Source organism: Octopus sinensis, linkage group LG18, assembly GCF_006345805.1.
Source record: "Octopus sinensis linkage group LG18, ASM634580v1, whole genome shotgun sequence".
Classification (NCBI taxonomy): Eukaryota; Metazoa; Mollusca; class Cephalopoda; order Octopoda; family Octopodidae; genus Octopus; species Octopus sinensis.
In genome coordinates this window covers 36,527,119-36,537,145 of record NC_043014.1, presented here as the reverse complement: position 1 = coordinate 36,537,145, position 10,027 = coordinate 36,527,119, and the positions used below count along the sequence as shown (strand labels likewise).

At 42.9% G+C, this 10,027-nt stretch overlaps 1 long non-coding RNA gene across 1 annotated transcript; it reads right to left on the bottom strand.

The window, feature by feature from the left end:
* Nucleotides 1–516: 516 nt before the first annotated feature.
* On the bottom strand, nucleotides 517–7,962 carry LOC118766984. The gene is made up of 2 exons (XR_005002904.1): nucleotides 7,845–7,962; nucleotides 517–588 (listed from the first exon to the last, which is right to left on the bottom strand). It is a non-coding gene; the product is annotated as an uncharacterized LOC118766984 (long non-coding RNA).
* Nucleotides 7,963–10,027: the final 2,065 nt, after the last annotated feature.

Here is a 10,027-nt window from a genome sequence, read left to right as displayed (position 1 = left end):
GATTATAATCACCCCATTTGATTTATATGGATAATACCTTCCATCTTATGCGCATAATCAAGTCTGTAATTTTCTCTAAAAGTTTCTTAGAGTATAGTTCCCTTAATGGTGTGTGTGCGTGTATAGACGTGTGCGGGTATGTGCGCATATAGGCGTGTGTGTTCGCTTGCATAAGTGTATGTGCGTATATAGACGTGTAATTTGATTCCATTGGGATTTATTGACCCAAATTTTCAAAAACTTTACACATTTTCCAATACCCTTTTAATTCCGCTACACTATACCTGTCAACGTAAAACAATGTCATTTCTCTTTATACTTCTCCTAACCTAGGGAAAATAGTTACTAGTTGCAAAACGATAGAGATTGTGTACTTATATACGAAAAATTGTTTTATTATATCTTTCTAAATTCATGTGTATCAGAGCATATGTACCCATATACACACAAACAAACATTAAGGTATGTTTTCAATATCAGAAATCAATGAGCACTAACTACAGAAAGCACACAATATATAGTATGGAGTCAAATATTTATTTCCGGAGAAAATGTGAGTTAATTTTCGCTTGGAAGTTTCGAAATAACCTGTAAAAAAGAAAGCATTGCCAATTTAGAAAGAAACTATACGTGTATGTATGTATGTATGCATGCAATGCTCGTATATATGTACCTATGTATGTATGTATGTATGTATGTATGTATGTCTCAGGTCACCTTCGAGTGCTACTGGTAACATGTAACCCAGTACAACCTGTTGCATGGTCGGGTCCTCGGCGACTAAACCGGCAACCCCACCAAGCTTGCTTGGTGAGGAGGGTGTTTATTGGATGAAAAACAAAACCTGTCAAAGGGCGGAGGACCTCTTGAGAGTCAACGGCCATCCAATAAATGTTAGCACGGGTACGTAGAAATTCCGGGGTGGTGTCCGGCGTGCTGAAAGACCACTGGGAGTGAGGCGCCCCTCAGCTTTTGTTAAAGCACGTCTCTAGGAGAAGGTCACTCTGATATAAAAACCAGATATGCAGGGAATGGCATTGAACATTTTGGGGATCTTTGGTTTGTGCTAGAGATCACGGCGCTCTCACATCCCTGTGCTTGCGACTCATATTGGCACCAGACATCTTGCTCCGACTTGTCTCTGGATAATGTCAATAGAGTTGAGAGGGTCTATGAGGTGTTGTGAACGCCTTATTGGACCTAAAACTCTGCACAGGCATTGCCGACTTTTTTTTTATATATATCTTATTTTTAGTATATATTTTCTTCATTTTTAGGAATTTTTTTTCAGAAGTCCTGCGGCGATGGGAAGGTGGTGAAGCATGCAGACCTGACGGGTTGGAAGCATGTAGTCAGCGACCTGCACGTAGGTGGCCCATGCTAGATATAAAGTCGTCTCCTTGTCGCCCAAGACAGCGGTAAGATTCGGTTGCTGCATTAGTGTCTGAGCAGCTCCATTTGGAGAGGGCACTGCTCACCTGGAGACCGAGGAGGTTCTAGAAAAGGTGAACCAAAAATTGCCTGTCTTTCCATATCTTGTCAGTTTAGCGTGACTGACGGACGCCTACTCTGCGCTCGAAAAACAAAGAGTCGTTTATCTATAAAATCTGGACGGAACTTAAACATTTCATGTTGGAATGTGCGTACTCTGTTGGACAACAAGAGTGATTGCAGGCCTGAAAGACGCACTGCACTTGTTGCTCGTGAGCTGAACCGTTATAAAATTGATATAGCTGCACTCTCAGAGACTCGTATAGAAGGTGATGGTCAGCTTGAGGAAGTAGGAGGCGGATACACCTTTTTTTGGGAAAGGAAGGCAGAAGGAGGAGCGCAGAGAGGCTGGTGTTGGTTTTACAGTCCGATCTGATATCCTGAAGAAGTTGGAAGAGCTCCCTGTCCCTATAGATGAACGTATAATGACCCTACGGTTGCACTTGAAAGGTAAGCGGTTTGCTACTCTAATAAGTGCCTATGCACCTACTTTGACAAGCTGTGATGAAGATAAAATAATCTTTTATACCCAGCTGAGAGCCATACTTAGAAAAATCCCCAATTCTGATAAAGTCATTCTACTGGGGGATTTTAATGCCAGAGTAGGAACAGACTGGCAAACACAGAACTCTCTAGGACGTTTTAGAGTAGGGAAAATGAATAGCAATGGTCTCATGCTACTGGAGCTTTGCGAAGAACATGGCTTTTACATTGCAAGTACTCATTTTGTGCACAAAGGTGATCACACAAAAACATGGATGCATCCAAGGTCCAAAATTTGGCATTTGCTGTATTACGTCATCATCCGCAAACGCGATATTTACGACATTTGTAATGTCAAGTCATTGCATGGATCAGAATGCTGGACAGACCACAGTCTGTTGCGAGCAAAGTTCCGAATGGTGATTAGGGCGAAAGAGAGAAGAGGACCAGTCAGCATTCCTCGCCGTCTAAATGTCCACAAGGTATATGACGTTGTGGTTAGGAAAGAGCTTCAGACTCGCTTGTCCAGCATTGAAACTGCTGCAGCATGGGAAGAGTTTCGAGACCAAGTTGTTCAATGTGCAGCCGAGACACTAGGGTATGTTACTGCCAGACACAGACTGGTTTGATGAGAATGATGCTGAAATTCAACGACTATTAGTGGTGAAGCACCATGCCCACAGTGTGTTGCTGCACAGAGAACAGTCTACTGTGCAGCGAAGTCTAGCACTTGCCCACTATAACAGTGTAAAATCACTACTGCAGCGATCTCTCAGGAAGATCCAGAACACTTGGTGGGAGGATCTTGCTCGTGATGTTCAGGCTGCTGCTGATGCAAATGACAGCAATCAGCTTTACCATCTTATGAAGCGAGCTTATGGACCTAAGAGCTCCACATCAGCTCCTTTGCTTTCCAAGGAGTCTTCCACTCTGTTTACTAAATCAATAGAAATCACAGGTCGCTGGATCGAACACTTCTCTAAACTCCTAATTCATGAGTCAGTTGTGGATGAAACAGTGATTGATACTATGAAACAAAGACCTATCATTGACTCCTTAGACTCCTCGCCATCAATACATGAAGTAATGACATCAATAAGTAAATTGAATCTTGGTAGGGCACCTGGAAAGGATGGAATTTGTGCTGAGGCCTTGCGATTTGGTGGTAATTGCATCACACAGTCCCTTCATGAACTTATTAGTGCAGTCTGAAGGGATCGTGCAATCCCTAAGGACTGGAAGGATGCAATTATTCTTCCTCTATATAAAGGAAAGGAGCCAGAACAGTGTGTGGTAACAACAGAGGTATTGCTCTACTATCAGCTGCTGGCAAGGTTCTAGCAAATATTCTTCTTACCCGTCTGAATGGGTGTCTCGTAAATGATGTCCTATCTGAATCTCAATGTGGCTTCCGATCTGGTAGAGGGACAATGGATATGATTTTCACAGCAAGACAGATGCAGTAAAAGTGCTATGAGCAGAATATGGATCTTGTCCAGGTATTCATTGATTTGACTAAGGCCTTTGATACTGTAAATAGGGCCTTACTGTGGAAAATACTTGGCAAACTTGGATGTCCGGATCACTTTGTATCTATAATTAAATCATTTCATGATGGGATGGAGGCTTGGGTCAATGTTGGTGGTGCCATGGCGGGACCCATTCCTGTAGAGAATGGTGTCAAGCAGGGTGACATCCTTGCCCCAACTCTCTTTTCTTTGTACTTTGCTGCTGTTTTTACTCTTGCTTTTGCTAAGGTTAACTCTCTGGGAATATATGTTAGATATCGATCTTCTGGCCGCCTCTTTAATCTTCGCCGATTTGCTGCCAATTCAAAGGTGTCCCAGTCTATTATTCGTGACCTCCTTTATGCAGATGACTGTGACTTAGTCACTCATACAGTGGATGACATGCAAATACTCATGAATTGCATTTCTGCTTCTTGCAGGGCATTTGGACTCAGCATTAGCCTGGACAAGACTGTTGTAATGTTCCAGCCTGCACCAGGAAATCCATATATAGAACCAGCTATCTTGGTTGAAGAAACAATTCTGAAGGTAGTAGGCAAGTTTGTCTACCTGGGCAGCACACTCAGCCGTTCTTGCTCCCTGGATGAGGAAATATCTTTCAGGTTGCAGAAAGCAACTAATTCCTTCCGGTCTCTTCAGTCTCGTGTCTGATCCCAACATGGCATCGGAAGGAGAACAAAAGTTGCTGTGTACCGTGCTTGTGTACTGACATCGCTTCTCTACTCATGTGAGACATGGACTCTGTACAAGCGTCAGGTAAGGATACTTGAACGTTTTCATCAGAGATATCTCAGACACATTCTCAATGTTGGCTGGACCTCAAAAATTCTGGACACACAGATCTTGAGGACAGCTGATATCTTGAGTATTGAGGCGATGGTAAACAAGCACCGGTTGAGTTGGACTGGACACCTTATTAGAATGGAGGATAGAAGGGTTCCTAAGCAGATGCTCTATGGAGAACTTGTGAATGGAATGAGACTCCGGCAGAAACCAAGGCTGCGATTTAAGGACTGTGTCAAGTCCTCGTTAAAGGCCTTTGATATGCAGGACACTGACTGGGAGAACAATGCCTGTCATCGCCACAGATGGAGGAAACAGGTTAAGGAGGGGATCGACACTTTCGAGAGAGCACGTATCCAGCATGGAGAACTTAAGCAAGCTGCGCGATAGCGCACAGCTCGTATAGTGAATGGGGAAAGCTTGGTCTGCAATGTTTGCAGTCGTGTATGCTTGTCAAGAGCAGGGCTCATTAGCCACCAACGGAGCCGCAAATGCAAAATATAAGTTAGTCCTAGAGCGCACAATGTTCCTGAAGGTCGGCAATGGTCTTCCTCGGTCACAAGTGGACGGCCATCATGTATGTTAGTTAGTTAGTTAGTTAATTTTTTGGCTCAAATGCAAAAAGCAAGGCCATGTAGGGGGACATGGAGTTAAGTAGAGGGTGGTGTTCATGTAAAGAGTTCAGGCCACTTGAGGTCAAGGGAGACTTTGAACAAAGCGGTCGTCGACATCTTCATCATCTCGTCTGGCAGCTTGTTCCACGGATCCGCAACTCGGACGGAGAAAGCTCCTCTCCTTCGATTGAGATGAAATCGTCGCGGGTAGAGCTTTTCGCAATGACCTCGCAGTCGACGCTCTGGAGCAGGAGTGAAGAACAGCTCTTTCGAGAGGTTACACTTTCCGCATATGAAGTTGTGAGCGAGAATGAGATCACCACGGCGGCGGCGTTTTTCTAGAGAATAAAGGTCGAGCGTCTTCAGCCTTTCTTCATAAGAGAAATTCTTGAGACCATGAACCATGCGGATAGCCAGCTTCTGGACTCTTTCGAGATGCTGTATGTCTTTGAGGAGATAAGGAGAAGAGGCTTGAATCCCGTACTCCAATATGGGTCTCACCAGCGTGACATAGAGCGGTAGGAATATGGCTGCTGTGAGCTTTCCGAATGACCGTCGAATCAAGAACAGAATTCTGCGTGCTTTGTTGGCAGCATGGACGCACTGGGCCTAGGGCGAAAAGGAGGAATCCACCAAGATATCCAGGTCCTTTACCTGATCGGTCCTCTCCAGCAGCAGACGACCCGGCTCGAAATGAAGTTGAGTTGCAGGAGGAGAGCCAACAGGCAGATGACAGCACTTTGACACGTTCAGACACATGTCCCATTCGTTAGACCACCTCCAAATTTGGTGGAGGCATCGACGAAGATCCTCTATATCACTACGAGGAGCGAGCAGTTTGACATCGTCGGCAAATAGAAGGGTGTGTTGCGTGAGGTCGTCGGGCAAGTCATTTATGAAGACTAAGAACAATAAGGGCCCAAGCACTGAACCTTGAGGCACGCCACTGCTCGCCCTGGAGACCGCGAACCATTAACTTGGACTTGGAAGGAGCGATCTGAGAGGAAGGCACCAACCCATCGTACAATATCCGGATGGAAACTATATGCTTGAAGCTTGACAAGTAATAGGCGGTGGTTTACCGAGTCAAAAGCTTTGGCAAAGTTCAATAAAACGATGTCAACAGCATCACTATCATCGAGGATGCGCGTCACCAATTCTTCCATTACCAGTAAGTTGGTCAAGCATGATCTCTTCGGCACGAAGCCGTGTTGGGAATCAGAGATAGAGGCTGTGTTTTGGAGGTGGAGCATCATACTTTTCTTAAGGATGGTTTCGAACATCTTGCTGATTATTGATGTAAGGGAAACCGGTCGGTAGTTAAGCGGGTCTTCGCAGCTCCCTTTCTTGAAAATTGGGCAGATTATCGCTGTTCTCCAGTCCGCAGGTATAACACCCTTCGCCAATGACATATTGAATAGACGTGTTGAGGGCTCGCAGATGACCGGAGCCAACACTTTGATAACCCGTGGGTGTATGCCATCAGGGCCGTGACCCTTGTTGACATCGAGGCCTTGAATAACACGTTTGACCTCGTCCCGCGTGATGACCAATCGAGGCATTGGAGGTACCGATCTATCAAATGGAGGGGTTCACGACATCATCTTGTTTGAAAATAGTTGAAAAAGCCTCGGCAAATAATTGACTCTGTTGATAAGGGTCCTCAATCGATACGCCTGTTGAGTCTACCAACGTTGCAATTTGGTTGTTCAAGCGGGAATTCCGTTGGACATGGGGAAAAGAATGTTTTTGGATTGCTGCTGGCGTTTACCGCGATTTTGTAATCATAACTGAAGCGTTCTTCCTTTTGCACGTATGTATGTACCTATGTATGTAAGTATGTATGTACGTATGTATGTACGTATGTATGTATGTATGTATGTATGTATGTATGTATGTATGTATGTATGTATGTATATATATATTTAACTTCAGCCAGCGCTTCACGACTGGTGTTGCTTGAATACGGATCCATAATTTAGAGGTTTGGTAAAAGTGATGATCGAATAAGTACCAAACTAAAAATAGGTAGTGAGGCCTCTTTGTTCGACAGTTTAAGCTGGTAGCCAAGCGTGGTCGCAGTCCAATGACTGAAACAAGTAAACAAGATTATCTACGTCCGTGAAAACATGGGATGTTCAGTAATCGAATGCTTTTGCTCGATGAATGTTTATCTGAATATTAAAGAAGAATGAGCATAACGATGAGTTTAGAATAAAACCAATGCAGTAAGCTGTTATGATGTGGTGTTTTCCATATCTATAATGTGTGGTGCCTCTTGTGACTGTAGCTGTTGTATCTACTATAGTGGACATTTTTCTGGTATCGGATACAGTTTATCTCTTCTATACCCGAGTAGTAATACATCGCTTCGTCTATCGTGCTATTGCTGATAGCTCTGCAAAACAGCGTCTTTGAACCGCTTACCATCACTGTTGAGTCGAACTCGACTATAACCCTTAACTGACACTTAACTCCAACAGAGAACTCGTGCAACTATTCTACAACGACTGATAGACGACTACCCGTACTGGTTGACGTTGTCGCACTTTATAGTGGCTGAATCATACCATTTGTCCCGTGGGAGGGGTGTACCATTTCCACTGCGACATAATCGCAAACTTAATCAATAATATTATATAGAAGAACGGCGGCGAGCTGGTAGAAACGTTAGCATGCGGGGCGAAATGCGTAGCCGTATTTCGTCTGCCGTTACGTTCTGAGTTCAAATTCCGCCGATGTCGACTTTGCCTTTCATCATTTCGGGGTCGATAAATTAAGTACCAGTTACGCACTGGGGTCGATGTAATCGACTTTATCTGTCTTTTTTGTCCCCTCTGTGTTTACATACATACATACATACCCCTCTGTGGGTAGTAAAGAAATATATTATATAGAAGAATGACAAAATCAAAGGAACGAAAATGAAAAATACAATACTAACCACTTTTTGATTCTGCTGGGGCTTGTTTTCCGAAATCCTTAATGAAAATGGCCAATAACAAGCAGTGTTGCTGCAAATTTCAAAATCTTAGTAATAATATTTGCATCAGATAATTTATCTGTAATTGAAAGTAAAAAAAAGCACATTTCATTTTAATTTTGGTACAAGACCAAAAACTTTGGTGAAGGTGGACATCGATTACATCAACTCCAGTATTCAATTGGTGCCTAATTCATTGACTCTGAAAGAATGAAAAGTAAAGTCAACTTCGGTGGCATTTTAAATCAGAAAGCCGGACAAAATGCGGCCAAGCATTTTTTACGGCGTGCTCATGAATCTACCAGCTCGCAGCCTCAGAAACAGTTATCAAGGATATTGGAGATTTACATAAACACATGTAAACAATAAATATTCAGAAGAAAATCAAAACAACAAAATTCCCAAATAAAAGGGAAACGCTACCCAAGTAACCTCACAGTAACCAAGTAACCTCACAGTAACCAAGTAATCCTGAGTCACCCTGTTCACCAGGAATACTGTTGTGTTTCTCTCACCTCCGTACTGCTGTAACTACATGGGCACGCTTAGGTTACGACAATTCACTCGAGCCATTCTTGTTATATTCATGCACAGTGTAACAGCTTTACTGGGAGAAAGGACCTTGCTCTCCACGCTCACTTTCCTTTTAAACGTGAAAAGTCAATGAAGGTTTGGTCTCGTTCTCATTAATCGCATCATCTTTCACCATAAGCATCTAACAGAGGAAATCTGCCTACCCTTCAAAATCAAAGGAATGCAAGGAAGCAATCTTCACTTTGGAGTCGACCTATAACCAGATCCGTCCGAGAAGTGATTGCAGCTGGTAGACATAACTCCAGAAATCAACGATGCTCAAGCACTATACTAATACGTGTAGAAAATCTTCATCATGCAATGTGCATCAAGGGCAAGAGAAGCTGAGGGGAATATCATGCCGGTACACTTTATTATGAATCGGCCAGTTATTCTGTAGCACTGCCAGGCAAGGGATTTTTGTAAATTATCAATGGAACCCGGCGCAAAACGTCTTCGAAAACGACTGGGCAGTTGGCCTTCCTTGACACTCAGAGATTCCTAGAGGATGTTGTCACTTTTACTCACCACCAATTGGGAGTAGATGATCTCGGTGCAACGTCCACTAGGACCAATACCCTGCTGACAGAGGTGTGAGCGCCTGATGTCACACTAGGTGTCAGGTACCCTGCATAGGTCTATGCTTGACCCAAGAATGTCGTGTATATATTTGTGTGCGCGCGGTATCTGTGTGTATGTATGTGTGTGTGAGTGTGTGTAGCGTGTGCATGTATGTATGTATAGATGTGTACATTAGTGTTTGTTCCCCACCATCACTGGAAAACCAGTGTTGGTTTGTTTACGTGCCCAAAACGTATCAGTTCGGGAATAAGTATGACAAAGACTATTAGAAAATAGCCCAGCATGGCCACCATCCAGTAACTGAAAGAAGCAAAAGTTAGAAGATAAAAGATACCTGCATTGTCTCTGATTGCTTTCTGCTCAGTACCTAGAAATAAAAATTTTAAAATTATAAACAAAATAATATATAGAAACATAATATTTAAGTTTTTATCTTAGTTTTCAATGCAGTTTTGTTTTCCAAATTGGAAATGAAATCAAAATGTTTATCATTCAAACTGTGACCGCGTGTGTGCCGTTAGCGATGTTTTCCCTCCGTCTTTCCTTCTCTGGATCTTTCCTTCTATGTTTCTAACGAAGAGCTTCGCTCGAGTTGTTAAACCCTCCTTCTTCCATTCCTTCCTGAGCGTCCAATAATACTATACATGTTCCACGTCCTCGCGTTGTTGTGTTTTCTCTTTGTGTTTTCATGTTTGGATTAACTATATATATATATATTTAACCAGAGCTACAATCGAAAAGTAGGATCAATTTTTTCTCCTTTTGTTTAATATAAATCTTTTATACCGGTATTGAAATTTTTTCTTTATAGTATATGTTCTTGTTTATTTCTATGTTGACTTGCCACGCTCTGTATTTTTCTACTGGAAGCTGCTCATCTCTGAAATATGAACTAGTACCTATTGTATGTCATTCAGACAAACTGAAGCATTCTCGTGAAGTATTCTCTTTATGACAAATTGCTGGAACCAGTCGAAATCTGTTGCTGA